At 55.6% G+C, this 19469-nt stretch overlaps 1 protein-coding gene across 2 annotated transcripts in view; it reads right to left on the bottom strand.

The window, feature by feature from the left end:
- SCUBE1 (signal peptide, CUB domain and EGF like domain containing 1) overlaps window positions 1–19469 on the bottom strand; it is a 139349-nt gene that overhangs the window by 85523 nt on the left and 34357 nt on the right. The gene's annotated exons all lie outside the window — the stretch shown is intronic.

Genomic DNA, 19469 nt, shown 5'->3' with positions numbered 1-19469 from the left:
TCCATGTGGTACTGCACAGGGCCACACTGTGGTGATACTCCACGGAAGTACTCCATGTGGTACTGCACAGGGCCGCACTGCGGTGATACTCCCTGGAGGTACTCCATGTGGTACTGCACAGGGCCACACTGTGGTGATACTCCACGGAATACTCCATGTGGTACTGCACAGGGCCGCACTGCGGTGATACTCCACGGAATACTCCATGTGGTACTGCACAGGGCCGCACCACAGTGATACTCCACAGAAGTACTCCATGTGGTACTGCACAGGGCCGCACTGTGGTGATACTCCACGGAATACTCCATGTGGTACTGCACAGGGCTGCACTGCGGTGATACTCCACGGGAGTACTCCATGTGGTACTGCACAGGGCCGCACCGCGGTGATACTCCCCAGAGGTACTCCATGTGGTACTGCACAGGGCCACACTGGTGATACTCCACAGAAGTACTCCATGTGGTACTGCACAGGGCTGCACTGCGGTGATACTCCACGGGAGTACTCCATGTGGTACTGCACAGAACGATACTACAGTAGTACTCAAATGTACTACATGTGGTACTCCATGGTAACGCTGCACAGAGTGAACTAGGAATACTCCATAGATGTACCCCATGTGGTACTCCGCAGAGCTATATCCTACAGTGATATTCCACAGATATATTCCATGATGTACTCCACAGTACTACACGATACTGATACTCCACAGAGGTACTCCTTGGCAGTACTCTATGGTATGGCATAGAATGATACTAGTTATACTCCATAGATGTACTCCATGTGGTACTTTAAAGATTTTATTTATTTATTTGACAGAGAGAGAGACAGTGAGAGAGGGAACACAAGCAGGGGAGTGGGAGAGGGAGAAGCAGGCTTCCCGTGGAGCAGGGAGCCCGATGCGGGGCTCGATCCCAGGACCCTGGGATCATGACCTGAGCCGAAGGCAGACGCTTAACGACTGAGCCACCCAGGCGCCCCTCCATGTGGTACTTTAGAGAGCTATCCTACGGTGATACTCCACAGAGGTACTCCATGGTGATCCCGCACAGAGCTATAGTATGGTGATACTTCATAGAGGTACTGAATGTGGTACTTCATTCAGAGTGCATACTCTAGTGCTATTCCACAGATGTACTCCATGTGGTACTCCATGGTGACACTGCACAGAGCAATACTATGGTGATACTTCGCAGACGTACTGTATGTGGTACTGCATGGTGGCACCATAAAGGGCTATACTACCATGATACTCCACGTGATACTCCACAGTACTGCACAGAACTACACTATAGTGAAAGTCTACCGAGGTACTCCTTGGTAGTACTCCATGGTGGTATTGCACAGAGCGATACTACAGTGATACTCCACAAAGGTACTCCATGTGGTACTCCACAGCAACACCACACAGAGCTATACTATGGTGATATTCTATAATGGTGCTCCACAGTGGTACTCTATGGTAGTACTCCATGGACATACTCTACATGGTACTCCACAACAGTACTCCACAGAGTTACTCCATAGAGGTAGATAGTTACAATGGTTGTAATGCTAGCTGACCCTCAGTATCCTGTGCGACCCGCACTGTTCTAAGTATTTGACCTGTACTAACTCCTTTAATCCTCACAGCAACCCTGTAAATCAGATTCAGGTATTAGCCCATTTTATAGATGAGAAACTGAGGTCCAGAGGGGCAAAGTCACCTGTCTGAGGTCCCACCTGGTAGTCTGACTCCCAAATTGTGATCTCACGGATACTGCTGGATTTTCCCTCTCTAGGAAGATTGTGCAACCTGCACTGTCTACCCCCAACACACAGAGCCTCGCAACCAAACTCTAATGTCCCCTCTTTCTTCATTCACACCTCAGATATATAACCAGTAACACAAGACTTGGCAGCCCCGGAGAGGCTAGAGGACAGGGCAGCCTGCCTTCTGCCTTGCAAACTGATTTCAAAAGTCTAGAGAATGGGGAAGTTTTTAAAAGGCTCTAACCTCTGGCTGCCAAGACAGCTGCAGAAGGTCGCTAAGTGGTCTTTCCACTCTCTAGGAGAGACAGACCTCAGGGCCGACACTCATTTTTGACCAGAGGCTGCTGGCACAAAGGATGCTATTGGCTGAAAAGAGGCTTTATGGAGTTCTGGTCTTAAACAGAACAGCATGTTTCAATTACCGAAGTCATAACCCCCTGCACTGTCAGTTTGTTTAATGAAAGAAGGGCTTCTTAAACCTTAATGTGCCATGTCTGTATTGTCACTTTAATAGGCGAAAACATGAAACCACAAAGGCAAGGTGAGCTACTGGCTGCTTCTAGCCAATCCCCTGACCCCCAACACACACACACACGGACACACACACACGCACACTTTGGCACTAAGCTTTTTATGCTGTTCTTCTTTTTTTTTTTAAAGATTTTATTTATTTATTTGAGAGAGAGAATGAGAGACAGAGAGCACGAGAGGGAAGAGGGTCAGACAGAGAAGCAGACCCCCCGCCGAGCAGGGAGCCCGATGCGGGACTTGATCCCGGGACTCCAGGATCATGACCCGAGCCGAAGGCAGTTGCCCAACCAACTGAGCCACCCAGGCGCCCCTATGCTGTTCTTCTTAACACAGCCATCTTTCAGTACCGGAACCAAAAGGATGTGAAAATGTCAAGAACCAGGCGGACTGACCTGCACTGAACCAGAAGAGGACTCAGCTTTGGAACGACGTCAGCTGGGTCCTACTGAGACTTAGGGACAACAGCCCACTTCACCACCCAAGAGACCACATGGCTGCCTCTGAGGCCAGCGCCGAGGCAGGCCATTATCTCCAGGAAGCTCAAATGTCAGCTGTGTGGCGGCCGGGAGGGGGGCAGAGATCTGAACTCTAAAAGCCACCAACCGTTACAGTTAAAACGGGGAAGGTGGCTCTTGCTGAGAAGAGACAGAGTGGGGTCCCAGGGGAGCTGGGGAGGCCAGAGAGGGATTATTCTGAAGACCTTTCTCCACTCAACAGGGTCTTACTTAGTGGTGGCTCCCTCAGGGCCCAGGGCTAATGTCACCCTTGCTGGGGGGCACCTCCCCTCCCCTCTGCAGTGTCTGCCTCCGGGCGTCTCTCCCCTGCCTGCACTAGACCATGGACGGCTCTAAGCCAGGCACCAAGTCTTGTTCATCCTACCAATAACAAGGCAAAGTTAACATCCCTCGAGTGTCCGCTACGTGTCAGGCATGGGGCCTCACAAATAGCAACTCACTCGACCCTTGTGGCAGCGCTGCGTGCCAGGCTATGGGACGCCTCCATTGTGCAGACGAGGGCACCAAGACACAGACAACCAGAGCCACTTGAGCCAAGTCACACAGCTGCTCGGAGCGAAGGCAGGACTTAAACCTGCTGTCCACCTCCTGAGCTCATGCCTTTGCCCACCACGAAGCTGGCCTGGCCCCTCTCCCCACTTCCCTGGGAGCCAGGAGCCAGAGGGCTGTAGACGCTGCACATCGACAGAACTTCAGTGAGCTGGCCGAGTGGCTGGGCCTTGGGACAGCGCTGTTTACACTAGCCGGGAACAATGACTCTCAAACACTGATGAATAATTTGAAACAAATGCAAGGCCATGTAAACATTTCTTTTCCCCACTCCCAAACGACAAAGCCCCGAGATTAAGCAGGAGGGAAGAGGGGGCTGCCCCCTCTGCACCCTTTTTCCACTGTGGTCCAAACACAGGCCTCCCTCAAGCTGGACAGGAAACCACAAGTCTCAGAATCCCTTTGGGCAGCCTGTGGGCATTACCAACTTCTCTAGGGGCTGGATGAGGGGCCTGATGCCCACTTCATACCCCTCACGCCCCGGGGCTCAGGCCCCCAGACGGCACTCACAGTGAAGCCTGGAGAGTGACCAGCTGGAGGAGCTGGGTCTGTGAGATGGCTACCCACGGGCCTAGGGCAGGCTGGGTTGACCTGGAACATAGCACTATGAGAACTACTTAACCCCCCGGCCCTCCTGAGGGTGGGCAGCCCGGCACACGTTGTTCCTTAGCCCCCCGCAGGACTCAGAAAACTCTGTGATGAGAGGTCCCGCACGGCAAAGAGGGAGCCTACAGCTGGGAGTCGGACAACCTGAGTTCTGGCTCTGGCCCGTGGCCTGTGGCCTGGGGCAGGTGCTCAGGTCTCATCAGCAGGAGGAAGTGCAGACTGTGCCCTCCAGGAAGCCCTCCTGGAGCGCTGGAGGCACACACAGCCTTCATCCTTCTCTCCCATGGAACTGTTCGTGCACGGACAGGCCCCGGTGTGGGAGTCCCACGGCACCACGCCCCCACCGGGGACGAGCATCAGGGTCGGCTGCACAGGGCTGGCAGCCTGGACATAGAGGCCAGTCCTCGCTGCCAGCCGGGGCGCTCAGGGTCTGTCCTCACAGATCTGCACCAGAGCTCCACCCTGGGGGCAGTATTCCTACCAGACAGATGCTCGGATGAGAAAATGGAGGCCTAGGGAGGAGAAGGGATATGCCTAATGCTATAAAACAGGAAGAAGAGGGATTAGATGCCTGATGAGTGTGGATCCAAGGCCTTTCCCTGCTCTTCTGTGATCTGGCTTCTCTCAGTGAGGACGCTTCAAGCCCAATCATGGCAACGAGAGGTGGCTCCCTGGGTGTGTCTGCTTAACACACCACCCCTGACCTTACGTGCTTGTGTCTCCAATACTCCTCGTCTCTGAAGGCTTCCTGGTGCCCAGCAGATTTTGCTCACCCCCTACGCCCAGACTTGCTCCGCCCTGGACCTCGGGCTTGGTCATCCTGTCTCTACTGTGGGTTGAGGAGAGATCCGAGTCTCCCTTATACGCCTGCCCCCAGTGGATGCTCAGACTGAGTAGGCGCTAAGTGTCAGCAGGATAAATTGAATGGCACCTGTGTGCTCGTACATGCCAGTGATGGGGAGCTCATTACCTACAAGGTCAGTTCCCTGGCGCAGAGAGCCGTCCTGGTTCCTCCTGGGCACAAAGAGGGGGCACATTCAAGGCTCTCCACAGCGTGCCACCTCTCCAGCAGCCGCACCTACTTCTGCTGTTCTCTGAACATACCCTCTTGTTCACACTCGCCTTCATATGCACACATGCACCTCCTCCTGGGGTACCCTCTCCCTCCTTGTCCACACCGAAGTCCTTGCCTTCGAAATTCACCCAAAATGGTCTTGTTCATTCATTCCCTCTACAGACCCTGAGCACCTGCTATGTGCCACACTCCCCAAGAGCTGCCGGGGCGCCAAAGTGAACATCTCTTGTTAAGTCCCTGTTCACCAAGTTGCTGCTGGACTGGCCCTGAGCACAGAGAACAGTGGCGAGCTGGGCCAAGGAGGGCAGGGAGATTCATGATGTGAGGCTGGAGGACGGAGAGGTGTTGTGGAGGCAAAGTTTTGTGGAAGAGGTATGGCAGGGCACAGATGGGGAAGAGCCAGTGACCCTTTGGGCAGAAGAGGAGTTCTGGAAGCTTTGCGGCCTGCACACCCCCTGTTGAGGAGACCTCAAGGGCTCTCACAAACCCTGGCTCTGTCTGGGTCCTCCTGGCCCCTATTCCCATCAGTGCTGCTGAGAGAAGGGACAGTCCTTGGGGAAGAAGTCGAGCATCATTAACCACTGTGGCCTTGGGCAGAGGCTGAGCCAGTGTGCAGGGAGGGCCCTGAGCAAGCCTGTTTCCAATCCATGCTTCAGGCTCTCTGAGTGGGCTCCGGAAGGGATACGGGGAGTATTCTGTCTCTGAATCCTGCTGGCAGCTCATGCTCCTTCATCTTCTTTTATGGCCACAGCTAAATGAACGTTCCCAGAAGTCAGGGAGCTCCTGCACACAGGGACTTAGCTGCAGAGCAGAGAGGAGGCCCTGTGGGTTTGGGGGCAGGCTCTGGGCTCATAGTAGGAAACCCTCTTAATTGGCAACAGAAGAATTGATGGATGTATTGTGGAGATCAGACCCAAAGCCCTGGCTCTGTGAAGGTCCTGTGTGGCTCTCTATCACAGGCCGCCTGGACCAGCCAGGTCATTCTCTGGAAGGCCCCGGCCTGCAGCTGCCTCCCTGCCCGCCCCCCGCCCCCCACCCGGGGGAACGTGCTCCCCTCTTGAACACACAAACACATCTTTGTGCCATGACGACTGGTTGAGCCCCTGACTCTTTTGGGCTGGGGTGGGGGCAGCTGGCAGGGGTGCAGGGAGGGGAGGGAAGGGGAAGCTGAACCGGCTGGTCAGGGCCTCAGGGGGCCGCTGGCTGGTGGGGCTGCGGGACACCCTCAGAAACAGATCATCCCGATGCAGTCTGGGAGAAAAGACACATGGCCTCTGCTCTGCGCAGGCTGCTCCCAGCCTGAGTCTCAGCGGCTCATTCATTCAGCCAACAGCTGAGGGAGAACAGAAGGTGGGAGGGAGGGAGGGAGACTAGGGTGCCAAAGAGGGGCCTCACTCCAGCCCTGCCTGCGCCCCCCGCCCCCCAGCCACTCTGGCCTGAGAAGCCCCCTCCTGCCCCTCCCACACCCGAACAGTCACCAAGGCTGTCTGTCGGCTTCCTTACCACCTTGCCCATTTGTTTGCCTCCATGACTGAGGCACCACCCTCCCTGGCTTGGGCCTCAATTCCTGCCCAAAGGCATAGTCTGCATGCTCCTCCTTGACCTCAGAGCCTCCAGCCACCCCTCCCAGTCCCGGTGGCCACGGTGGCCACTCTAGTCAAAAGAGGAATGGCACCCTGGCACCACAGACCAAGTCCAAACAGAGTCTCCGGGGTCAGGTGTCCCCACCTTACGCTGCAGCTCCTGACAGGAGGTCTGGATGCTGGGGTCAGGGAGACTGCCGTCAGCTGTGACTCTTGCCCATCTCTGCTGGGTGGGCCCATTGCTCACGGGCACAGGCCACCCCCACCCCCCCCAGCCAGCCAGAGGGTTGTGTCTGGGATGGGCCCATGCCCTGTGATGCCCATGGTTGTTTTCCAGCAAGAAGGTTTCCAGAGCTGACACCAATAGGCTGTCGGTTGATCTGGTTCCGGAAGGCCTCTGCAGGCAGGACTGTGGTTTGCCTATGAGGTTTGCTTTTTGGCCCAAGGTGCTAGTGTTTATTTTTATTAATAGCTGGCTGTTTGTCCTACTTCGGACCAAGAATCCAGGTTTGCAGTTATTTATAATAACTAAAAATTACTTCTGGATCCAGCTTTGCTTGCTTTGTGTTTCCCACGAACATTTCACGGTTTGAAACAGAGACTCTGTGTTCTGCTTGGGCCCCGCCCATGTTTTCCTGGCTGCCAAGAGCCTACTATGTGTCAGACCCTGTGCCTGGCTCCGGTATCACAGACCCCACTGAGGGTCCAAGAACAGAGGTAGAGGCCCTGGCCCATCTTAGAAACCAAACTTGACCTCCAACCCTGACAGCTCCCTGCTGGTCCCTGAGGGCTGAGGCCCCAGCCCTCCCCTGGCCCCTTTCAGAAGGGAGGCTTAGGCAGAAAAGCCTCTTGGCTATCGAACGGCTCTTGCAAAATTGCATTTGATGAGTTAAGTGTAAATAAATGAGAACCAGATGGATTAGATTTCGGGTAAAGTACACATGGGTCTTAGAGCTTTGGGGCCTGGGTTCTGCCAGATCCAGGACACTCCCTGAGCTGTCAGAGGCGCTGGCAGAGGCGGGGGGGAGGTAAGACTGGGGTCTCCCGGGACCTGTCTGCTTCCTGGGCTGGGCATCAGCTGGGGCCTTCTCTGGGGTGCCTGACTCTCCAGCAGGTCAGCTAGATGCAGGAGACACGGGGTCTCCCACCATGGCCCTGCTCGGACACGGAGCCCCTCAGGTTGGGCCTGCATCCAAGCTTAAAGGGACAGGGAGATCAGGCTCATGAGTGGTGGGGTCAGCTTTCCAGACCTTCAAGCCCATCGCTCACATCCAGACTGGAGGAGCCGGCCCACGACAGGACACAGCTCTGCTGAAGTTGTTGGCCTTGAGACTCTGGTCACCTTATCCTTCATCTGGGCCCCACCTTCAATCCCAGCTGCTGCCTGGTGGTCCTCCAGAGATGGGGGAGCAGCACTGATTGTCCCTAAGGACCTGGAGATGCCGCTGACCACTCCTCCTGACGACAGTCTCTGTGAGGTCTCCCTGTGACCGCTGCCCTCAGGTGCCATCCTTGCCTTACCAGCTGGGGTATGAGATTCAGGGAGTAACTTGCTGTGTGACCTTGGCCTGGTTGCTTAACCTTTTTGGACCTTGGTCTCCTTCTTTACAAAACAGGGATAATAGGTACCTTAAGCTGTTTCGGGAATTAAAGAAAATAACGCGGTAAAGCACTCAGCACAGTGCCTGGCGCACACAAAGACCAGCAATAAATGTTACCAACTGGTGAGCGAAGCCACTGCCAAGGGCTCCAGAGAAGCACAAGTGTGAACTTGCCCTAGGGGACGGTAAGGTCCCTTCCAAACCGGAAGAGTGACGACAAGCCGCATCCTAAGGGAGCCCTGAGCCTTGCCTCAGCCTTCTGGTCTCCAAGCAGAGCAGCTTCAGCTTCTGGAACTGCTCCCTCCTGACAGAGGTGCTGGCTGGCTCGCCACCCTGTCACCCTTCTCTGGGGAACCCTCGCCTATCAGGTACTTAATGTGGGCCCAGAACTGGACACAGAGCCATGTGTGTGGCCTCCTCGGGGTGTGGGACAAGCCCCAGTCCCTGCACATGCTACCTCTTTCACATGCCCACTTATTCTTAAAGACTTCCTTTTTTTTTTAAGGATTTATTTATTTTACAGAAAGAGAGAGCGAGCGAGTGAGCGGGGGTGGGGAGGGGCAGGGGGAGAGGGAGAGAGAATCTCAAGTAGACTCCCTGCTGAGCGCAGAGCCTGACGCGGGGCTCGATCTCACGACCCTGAGATCATGACCTGAGCTGAAAGAGTCAGACGCGTAACCAACTGCACCATCCAGGCGCCTCTCCACTTAATGAGATATGATTCACAGTACATAAGGTTCATCATCTTAAAGGGTACACGTCAGTGGTTTTTAGTGCATTCACAAGGCAGTGCGAACATCACCATGATCTAATTCCAGAACATTTCCATCACCCCGAAAGAAACCCCGTGCTTAGAATCAGTCAATCCCAATTCTCCCCTCTCCGCTGCTCCTGGCAACCATTTGCCTACTTTCTGTCTCTATGGACGGGCCTCTTCTGGACATTTTCTGTCAATGGAACTGTACAGCATGTGTTTGCTGTGTCTGGCTTCTCCCACACACCAGGACGTTGTCAAGGTCCATCCATGCTGGAGCGTGTGCCATTCATGTTTATGCCCGAACAACCTTCTACTGTAGGGAGAGACCCATTCACCGGATGATGGACACGCAGCTTGTTTCCACCCTTTAGCCGTTGTGATGCTGTGACCCGCACGTTCAGGTTGTTGTGAGAACGTGCTTAAATCCTCTCGGGCGTCGACCCAGCAGCAGCATCGGGTCACGCAGTAGTTCCATGTTTAACTTTTGGAGGAAACATCAAACTGTTTTCCACAGTGGCCGCCCCATTTCCCGTTCCCATCAGCAAAACGTGAGGGCTCCAGAGTCTCCATTTTTTAAATTACAGCCATCCTGGGGGGTGTGATGGTTTTGATTTGCAGTTTCCTGACTAATGGTGTTGAGCATCCTTCCATGTGCTTGTTGTCCATCTGTGTGTCCTTTTCGGGGTACTGTCTGTCAAATCCCTGGCCCACTTTTACACTGGGTACCCGTCTGTCTGCGTTTGAGTTCTGAGAGTCCTTCAAACATCCCAGATCCTAGACCCTTACCGGATACATGGGTGGCAAATACCTTTGCATTCTGTGGGCACTACCTCCTTTGAAGCAGCTTTGGGAAGCACTGTGTCCTGGGAGCTGTGCACCTGCAGGCTCTGTTCCCGGGAGAGGCCACCCTGTCCCATGGCTTTTCCTGCCCCCCAGCTGCCAACGCTGCCCAAACCTCTGGGCCTGCCTGCTCTGCCACCCTCAGGCTTGGACACCAATGGCTGACCCCTGGCCTGCACTTAGATGTCCAAAGGCATGACAAACCTAACCCAGCCCTTGCTGAACTCCTAATTTGACCTCCCCTGAGAACAGAGCAGAACAAGCAAAGCTTGGCCCTGCCCTCAGCCTTCCCATCTCGGCCAATGGCAGCACAGCTCACTGTCACTTCAGCCATGACACCTGGTAGTCAGCGGTGGTCCCTCCCTTCCCCACTCCCCACATCAAATCCCTTAGCAGGTGCAGTCTTGTCAGCTCCGCCCGCAAATACATCTCCTCACCCCCACCCTTCAGGTGCTGGGCCCAGCTCCGCTCCTCTCTGGCCTGGATTACGGCGGTGGCATCCCCACGGGCCTCCCTCCTTCCGCCCTGGTCCCGCCACCCCACACAACCACCTCTGAGAGTGTCAGCCAGCTGCGCTATTCCCCTGCCTAGAAACCTCCAAAGGATTCCTTGCTGGCTTTGGATAAAACACAAACTACCTTCCCTGGCCGACGAGGCCCAAGAGAACTGTCCACACCTCCTACCAGCCTCCTCCCTGCTCTGCTGGCCCAACTGCTGCATATGGCGTCCCTGCTGTTCCTTGACCCCAGCTGTCCTGTTCCCATCTGGAGCTGCTCCTCTGCCCAGAATGTTCTTCCTTGATCTTGGCAGGGCTGGCTCCTCCTTACTCCGACCTCAGCGCCCATATCACCTCCCTGAGCAGCGACCGAAAGCTGCGGAGTTGCTCCATCCCGTTGTCCTGCCACATACCCGGCCCTTCCATCTCCTTGCTGTCTTCTCTGTTTGTTTCTCTGTCTCCCCAGAAAATCCAGAGTCCTTGAGAAGGGGGACCTGGCTGTCTTGAGTGTTTCCGTATCTCAGGGCTTGAAATAGTGCATGAGGCACATAAGCCATGTTTGTGGGCTGAGTGACTGACTGACAACTACAAAATGTGGTTGGGGATGGCAGCTCTGGCCCGAACACCCTGGCGCTAGGCCTGTCCCAGGAGGAATGCCCTGTGTGGCCCTGGAGGGGCTGCCCAGTGAGGCCTAGCTCCAGGATCCAGTCAAGGAAGGCAGCTCCAGGTGAATGAGGACAGTGAGTGCTGGTCTGCGGGACGGTGGGGTGGAGGCCATGGCCCGTCAGGAGGGCGAGGGAGGGCTGGTCAGAGCAGAGCTGTGTTCATTCATTCACCTGCTTCAGCCCTGCCTGGGAGTGAGCCCCATCGTGGGGGTGAGGTCAGCATGGAGGAGGAGTCCTGGCAGCCCGTGAGCTTTGGTGCTCCACGAATGCATGAAGCCACGCAGGACTCTTGGCAGGTCAGCCCAGCCTGAAGTGTCCTCCTGCTTTGTCAGTGCCTTCACAGGTATGAGGACAAAAGTCTTCAGCTGAAGACTGAAGTGGGCAGTGCTTTAGGGAGCAGGTAGAGAGGGTACAGGTTTGGAGGCAGGGGGACACCCTCCTGAACAATACTTCGTTGACCCCTGTCTCTGCCCCTTCTGGCAAGACAGCTCTTCCTTTCATCTCACGCACACGGGCGGGAGAGCAGGCTGAGGGGGATGGAAGGGGAGCCACATGCCTTGGGCTCCCGCTCTGTGCCAGGCACGCTCATTTCAGCGTCACCGAGCCTCAGCCTGAGGCAGCGGCAGTCTTACAGTCAGGAGCTCCGAGGGGCGAGCGGCCGGCCCGTGGTCACCACACGTCAGTGACAGAGCCAGGATGGGAACTGGACACTTTCATCCCTCCGCCCTCAGGCCTCCAACAGCACAGCTGTGAGCATGATCCTGGCTGGACATCTGTGGGAGGCACTGGGATTTTAAAAAATTTCTTTTGATGTGGATAAGAACAGAGGACTGGAAAGAGGGAAGGGGAGGAAAACCAAACAAACAAATCCTGGAACCAAAGCGAGAAGCTCTGAGAAAAGAAAGGGGAAATGCTCTGACAGGATTCTCCGTGAACATCCTCAGAAATAAAACAGGCCCCGCTGGATGTGACTGCCCCGCGGGCGTGTGTGTGGGGCGGGCAGAGGGAATGCGCCGCCTTGGGAGACACTCCGTGGAACCAGGAGGGCCTCGGAGCTCCCCATGTCACCTGCCGACACAGTCCTTCCTGCCGGACTCCGGCCAGGTCAGATGACTGACTCCCAGCATATGCCTTCCAATCTCGGCACTGCCTGGAACTCTGGACTGATTCTTCCCAATAAACTCTATATTTTCTTCCACCTTCCAAAGCTGTTGGCTTCTTCCTTCTTCCCATCCGTGCCCTCCACACGTCCGTCAGCGCCACTGGGTGTTCTCTGTGAATGTGGGGCCCCCAGCATGTCCCAGGCCCCTGTGGCCTCCTGCCTGACCTGCCACGGCTCCTTTTTTTTTTTTTTTAAGATTTTATTTATTTATTTAACAGACAGAGAGAGACAGCAAGAGAGGGAACACATGCAGGAGGAGTGGGAGAGGGAGAAGCAGGCTCCCCGCTGAGCAAGGAGCCCAATGCGGGGCTCGATCCCAGGACCCTGGGATCATGACCTGAGCCGAAGGCAGACGCTTAATGACTGAGCCACCCAGGCACCCCCTTGCCACGGCTCCTTAACTGGGCTTGCTGTGAGCTGGCTCATCCCTTCCTGCACTAAGTGGTCCCTCGCTAACAGGCCTGGGTAGGTCATGCAGCCACAACAGGATGAGAAATGGTTTTGTGCCAACAGAGTTGACACACCTGAGAAAGCGGTAGAGAGGCTGGAAGAGGGTGGACGTGGAGGGGTGAGTGTGGGCACCAGGGAGCTTCGTGGGAAAGGGGGGCACTGAGGGTGGCTGAAACACAGGGAAGACCACCATGCCTCCGAGGCCACCCCAACCCTTTCTAGCCCACTTGTGGCCACTTCCTTTCCATGGCATTTCTCCCCTCAAGAACCTAGCATGGCTCCCTATCATACTTGTCCAGTAAAACTGCTTTATTTAAAATTTTGAATTCACAAGGAATTCTGAAAATTAGTGACAAAAATGGATCAATAGCCCTACGCTCTAGCTACAACCATAATCACAGGTGTCTATTTCGTTTGTCTTTTTCATGTGTCGATCTTCTCCGTAGGTGACCTTTGCACCCTTCACTGAAAGCTGAGTCAGGGTGTTTTGCAGGACTCAGTCCTAGTGTCCTTCTCCCCTGCTGCTGGTCCAGGAGACAGGGGCCCTTGCCCTGGCCCTCGGCGTACTCCTCTCTGTTCTGCCCCATTAATAAAGGTCCCCGTGAGGGACACAAGGGGACCACTTAGTGCAGGAAGGAATGAGCCAGCTCACAGCAAGCCCAGTTAAGGAGCCGTGTCCTTTCCAGCCCTTTCCGTAGTAGGGACCCTTTTCTTCAGACGGGTTCCCGGAGGGAGGGTCCCAGGTTAGAGACTGACAGTTTTTCACTTCTCACCACTTCCTGCTGGACCCCCTTCATCTGCTGGTTCTGCCACCCCAGAGTGTGCCTGCATAAGCAGCTGCCTCTGCTGAAGTCACCTTTCTTGTGCCCTCGCCATCCCCCAGAGGCCCACCGGTGCTCAGCCACGCCTGTCCGTCCATTTGCTCTCTCACTCAGTAAGGACAGAGTGAGCACGCGGTCAAGGCCTGCCCTCGGGGAGCTGGCTGGCCATCGGGGGAGAGAAGAGGGGTGATCAATGCAGGTGAACCACTGACTGGGGTCTCAGAGGGCTGCAGGACAAAGAGAGTGTGCGTGTGAGAAGGCTCAAGAGGCCATACTCACACATCCTCAGCCGCGTGAGGACCAGAGCAGCGAAAGGTGTGTTTGCTGGTGGATGCAGGTGTGGGTGCATGCGTGTGCATGTCTGTGTGCAGCGAGGCTGGAGCAGCAGGTGGGGCCCTGGGGGCCAGGCTTGAGTCGATGCTGTGCCCAGCATGCAGCCAACGGTGACCCCCGACGTGCTTGCATTTGCAGGGATGAAGCTCCATGTCTCAGGCCTTGAGGGCATTTAGCTGACAGAAGCCACCTGTTTATCCACCACGCTCTACTACTGAGCCCACTCTCCTACCTGGCTGAGCCTCTCTAGGCTTTGCACATGCTGCTCCCTCCTCCCCTCACCCCATCTCCACCCCCACCTGGTGACTTTTCAATCATTCCCGGCAGACGAGTTGCCCCCCATACTGGGTGTGGTATTAATTACACCAAGGATACCACACGGGGAGCATTTCTGCACATAGCCTAGAGCTCCTTAAGGGCGCAAGTCCCATGGAAATCATCTCAGGACCCCTTGACCTGGCAGATAAGGGCACTCAGGGGACATCTGCTGACCCAGAGGGCATGAATCATCCCTCCCGGGTGTTTCCAACCAGCCTGCCCCAGGAAGAGCAGAACTCACTCCGCACCCACAGGCTGCCGGCTCCTAAGTCCTGGGCTTTGATTCCAGTCCCACCTCTTAGCCACATGATTACGGGTCAGCAGTGGCCAAGGTTCTGACGGAACACCGGGAAAGCAGCACGCGAACACGAGTGCGTGCTCATGAGCACGTCAAGTCAGAGCTGTGTGCGGACGGTACTGGGCAAGAGCACTGGGACAGGAAAACTGCAGACCTGGGGGGCTAGCTTCTGTTTGGTCTAGTGATTTCCCTGAGCATTTCTGTATAATCGTTATGCATGTGGAAGATGGATACGTAAACAGAACTTTCCGACTCTGCGTGGTGAGCACGGTGACTGCGGTCCGTCCAGACGCAGGGGGGAGGCAAGTTCCCAGGAAGGGCCGGAGAAGACATGCAGAAGGACGAACGGGAGTGCTCAGACAGGCAAGAGAGACAGCAGCTCTCCAGGCAGAGGGAAGCACAGGGGTGGGAGGCGCCCCAGGAGAGGCTTCATACCCATGAGAAGCCAAGGCTGGGGTTGGCAGGGCAGGCGGAGCCCAGATCACGAGGGGCTGGCTGCCAGGCCGAGGAGGCGACTCCCCGATGGCAATGGGAACCCCAAGAAATCCCACTTGGGGGGACCTCTACGAAAGCTTGTCCTAAATGACTGCACTGGCGTCTGACCCCTTGGTGGCCAGTGGTTGAGCCAGGGGAGGGCAAGTCGGCCTGTGGGATCCTCTCCCCCCCGTTAAGGCAGCCTGCGAGGTTACTAAAGCCCCCAGACCAAGCAGCTGGGGGGCTGCCATGGCTACCCTCTTCCCACAAACAGGCGTTCCAGCTGGGCACAAGGCTCCTCTGCCAGCCCGTCTATTTCCAGCTGCATGCGGTTGGGACGAGGTGGGTGACAGGGAGGAGTGGTACAGCGGGCAATACATGGGGCTGGCTGATGGCCACGACAAACAGCCAGGGCCAGGCCTGCTGGTGCTGGGAGAGGTGGGGTCATTGCAACATCTGTCCACATGCAGCCAGGGTGATCAACAAACGTCCAGGGTGACCCCAAACACCATCGAGGGCCCAGGCTGCTCCAAAATAAGTAAGCTAGTGGGCAGAGGAAGTACTGGACTGGAGATTCTGGGACACTCACATTTGTTGATTAATGCCCCCTTGTAGGCACATGGCTCATCTCTGCTTTGGGACGTATGTTTTGGTGGTAGGGTATTTTTTTTTAAAATATTTTTATTTATTTATTTGAGAGAGAGAATGAGAGAGAGCATGAGAGGGAGGAGGGTCAGAGGGAGACGCAGACTCCCCACCGAGCAGGGAGCCCGATGCGGGACTCGATCCCGGGACTCCAGGATCATGACCCGAGCCGAAGGCAGTTGCTTAACCAACTGAGCCACCCAGGCGTCCCGGTGGTAGGGTATTTTTAAAGAGTCTTCATAAGACACTTATTTTTAATTTATTTCTTAGAGTTCTGACCAGGCCCCTGGTGCACAGACTGCAAACAAGATGAAGGAGAGTGTGCTTGCCTGTCCCGTCCTCTGCAACTTGGTGTTTTTCTCTGCTGTTTATGCACTTGGCATGCTCTGCCCGGGGACAGGGCAGGACTTCTTCCCCAAGCCACCAAATCAAGACTTAGTCAACGGTGGGGCTGGCACAGTGGAGGGACGAGAGATTTTGGCCCAGTCCTACCAATGGGAAGAGGAACCTCATATGGTGATACGGTCGCTGCCCTGAACATCCAGCCAGAGGGAGTGTGGGAAGGGGGCGGGCAGCGCCACTCTGGATGCCGACCGGGCACCCCCATGCTTTCACAAAGACCACCTCGCGGTATTTCTGTAGCCCCCTCCCTTGGGAGAGAGCAGACGGCTGGCCCCAAAACACTGCTAGGAAGGGAGCCAGGAGCCAAGTCCCCAACTCCCCTGGTCTGGAACGGAGACTAACAGGAGCCGGGTGTGGGGCTGGGGACACAGGACGCTGTAGTCACACAGGCTGCTAGGAGACCTCCCCAGCAGATCTCTGCAGCGCTGAGTGCACTGATGCTCTGCCCTCGTGGCAAGCTTCCCTGCCCACCAATATCAAATCATGCTCCTCTGGAAGGTCAGAATGAAACATTCTTGCTTGCCCCATGCCCTATCCAGCTGCCATCCCTCCATCACACAAATGAGCCTGGGCTCGGCCTGGGGAAAAGAGCAAAGTCATGCCGGAGCCTGGCCCCCCAGGAGCTTCTGAGGCCATAAGGGAGACGCGAGATGTCCAGTGACAAGCCTGGGGGCTGTGGGCGCCCAGGGGAAGAGTGTGCAACTTAAGAAAGGCCTTCGGAAGGGGCTGACGCCTGAGCTGAGTCCTGAGGGACGAGTAGGAGTCAGCCAAAAAAGCATTAGTGAAGAGCACAGGGAGGGCTGGTTTGGGCAGAAGGAACAGCAGGTGCAAGGATGCGGCCGAGCAGGACAGGGTGGTACGTTTAGGGGAATGAAAGCTGTTTGGCCTGCTGGAGATGCCAGTTCTGAGAAATAAGAGAGAGGCAGACAGGGACTGCGTCTAGCAGAGGCGAGGAGGACACAGTAAAGGGCTTGGCTTCTGTCCTCAAGGACGTGTCATGCCACCAACTCATCGAATCACAAGATGCTGGAGGGAGAGGGGCTCCGACACCACAGCCCACTAGGGGTTCCAAACAGCACTCTAGTACCCCGGGGCCTTGCAGAGGTGGGCAGGAGTGGTGGGGGGCGGGGGTGCTCCTCGGAGAGCAGACTCTCATTTCCTGCCAGCCCTGCCTCCCAGTTCAGCCTGAGCAGCACAACCAGGATTCTGCTTGAAACTAAGTGTTCTGCTGCTAGAAATCTGAGAACCATGGGTCACATCCCATCCCTCCATTTCACCTATGATGGGGAAACTGAGGCACAGAGCGGCAGGAGTTTTCCAGACAAGTCCGCGGTCCAAAGGGCCAGACCTGGTGTACCACCTTTCCACACCAGCACCGCCCGGCCCCTTCTGCTTTCCCACACCCCTCCCCGTCCCCATCCTGTGCGGGCTGTAGGCGTGAGGCCACAGAAGGTCACTCTATCGCCCCAGATGCCCCTGGGTCTCCATCAAGCCCCCCCACCCTCCACTCCAGGATCTCCCTGGTCCGGTTGTGGTTTGGGGAAAGCAAGAAGCCCATTTATAAAGACGCGCAAATGCCCAGTGGTTTTCTTTTTCTTAGGCCAAAGAATTTCCACCGGAGAAACAGTTGTAAAAAGCTGGACAGGATGCAAAAGCAGGGCCTGACCCGGCTCATCCCTACGCGGCAAATCCCTCCAATCACGGGTGTTCGCATTGCCTGAAGGTGGGCCGAGAGTGGGGGCGGGGGCACAGGTAAAGAGAGCAGGAAGAAATCTCTGGAGTTTACCTGAGAAAACACTGGTATTTATGGAGTGAGTGTATGACGGTCCGAAGCGGTTTAGTTTTACATTAAAATGGTTGGCATTTTTTTCCCAGCAAGAAACGCATTCGAGCTGTTGGAAGTATAAAGACAAATAAACAGAGGCAACTAGAGCCTTCATTAGGGGTTTGAGGGAGCAACACATTGTCTCCAGCTGTCCTCCTGGATGAGAGGGGGCGCCTTCAAAAGGGCCCGGGCAGTGCGACCCTTTCATCCTGCCAGGGACAGCCCAGCCACTGGCGCCCGCCGTGACTTCCCCCAACGTGTGCAGCTGGGCTCCTGAGGCCCCCTCGGCATCCCCCAGGCTCCTCTCCTTCTCCTCTTGAGCAGTGTCATCTGCACGTCCGGGTCCTCATCCGACCCAAACGGACAGGGATTGTGCCGTTTGGTAGAGAAAAAGGTGCCAAGTATCCAAGTTCACAAAATGAGCATGGGACAGAGCTGGGACGGGAAGCCCTGGTGCCACAGGACCCCGTGTCAACAGACAGGGGCCAGAATCGGCGCAAGACGAGGGGAGAGCTTTCTGACCCCGGGAGGGCGGGGAGCAGTGGCTCATTAGGCAGGAGCACCGTGTGGAATGGGAGGGGTGGTCCCCAAGGGGCTTCATGCACAGCCCAGGCATCTTTGCCTGCTTAGAAAGCACATCTATTGTCTTCACAAAGTACTCTGACTTTACACACTAGGAATGAGTAAATTACGTAATTCACATCTGTCGAGCCCTTGGTATGTGCTTTACAAAGCTTATCTCATTCGGTGTCTGCATCACCCCTGTCAGATAAGCTCTGCGATTAGCCCCACCCTACAGATGAGGATGCAGAGGCCCAGAGAAGTGAAGTTACTTGCTCAAGGTCACACAGCAAGTAAGTAAGCGATGGATCCAGGATTCAAAGCTAGGCAGGCTGATTCCCTGTCCTTCTTGCAGGCTGGGACTGCGTCATCTAACTCCTAATTGTAAGCTCAGGGCAGGTGCTCGTGAAATCTTCATGAAAAGAATGAATGTTAAGGGCTCCAGCTTTCACTGCCATCTAGAAGTTCCAGACTCTCACAGTCCCCCACCCCCAGACCTGACGACTCCACCGACTTCTGAACAGGTACACCATTTCCATCTGGGTGGCTGTCGGTCATCCCAAAGGAAACATGGCCAAACTGACTCTCAAGTCCATCCTTCCCCACTCCAGTCTGTCCTGCCCCCAGGTTCCCCACCTAAGCCACAGCTCATAGCCGCCCCCCACACTCCAGGCAAAAACCTAGCAGTTGGTGTTGGTTTCTCTTTTTCTCTTACCTCTTCCATCGAACCCATCAGCAATTTCTGGAGGCTCTGCTTTCAAAATATATTCTGAATTCAACCACTTCTCCTCACCTCCACCATTGGCACCCTGGACTGAGCCACCACCATCTCTGACCCAGACCCAGACCACCACAGTGGTCTCTGCCTCTTCCTCCCCGTAACACATTCCCTACTTTGTGGCCAGCAAGCAAATCCCTTTAAGTTAAAATGTCAATCAGATTAGGTCAATTCCTAGTTAAAATCTCCCATGGCTCCCAGCTAATTTAGAATAAAATCCCAAGCCCCTTCTAGAACCTGTAAGGCCCTGCCTACCTCCTAACCTCATCTCCAGTCCTTCTCCCTCACGCCTGGGCCTCCAGGCACAGTGACCTGCTCCCAAACTCACCAAGTGTGTCCCCACCTCATTGGTCCTCTCCCTTCTGCCCGGAGGGAAGATCCTCCCTACTATTTTCTAATGGTGGCTTCCTCCTCCACACTGAGGCCGCGTCC

This window comes from Neomonachus schauinslandi, chromosome 5, assembly GCF_002201575.2.
Source record: "Neomonachus schauinslandi chromosome 5, ASM220157v2, whole genome shotgun sequence".
In the NCBI taxonomy this organism is placed as follows: Eukaryota; Metazoa; Chordata; class Mammalia; order Carnivora; family Phocidae; genus Neomonachus; species Neomonachus schauinslandi.
The sequence above is the reverse complement of the archived record's forward strand: the minus strand, read 5'-3'. Positions and strand labels throughout refer to the sequence as shown.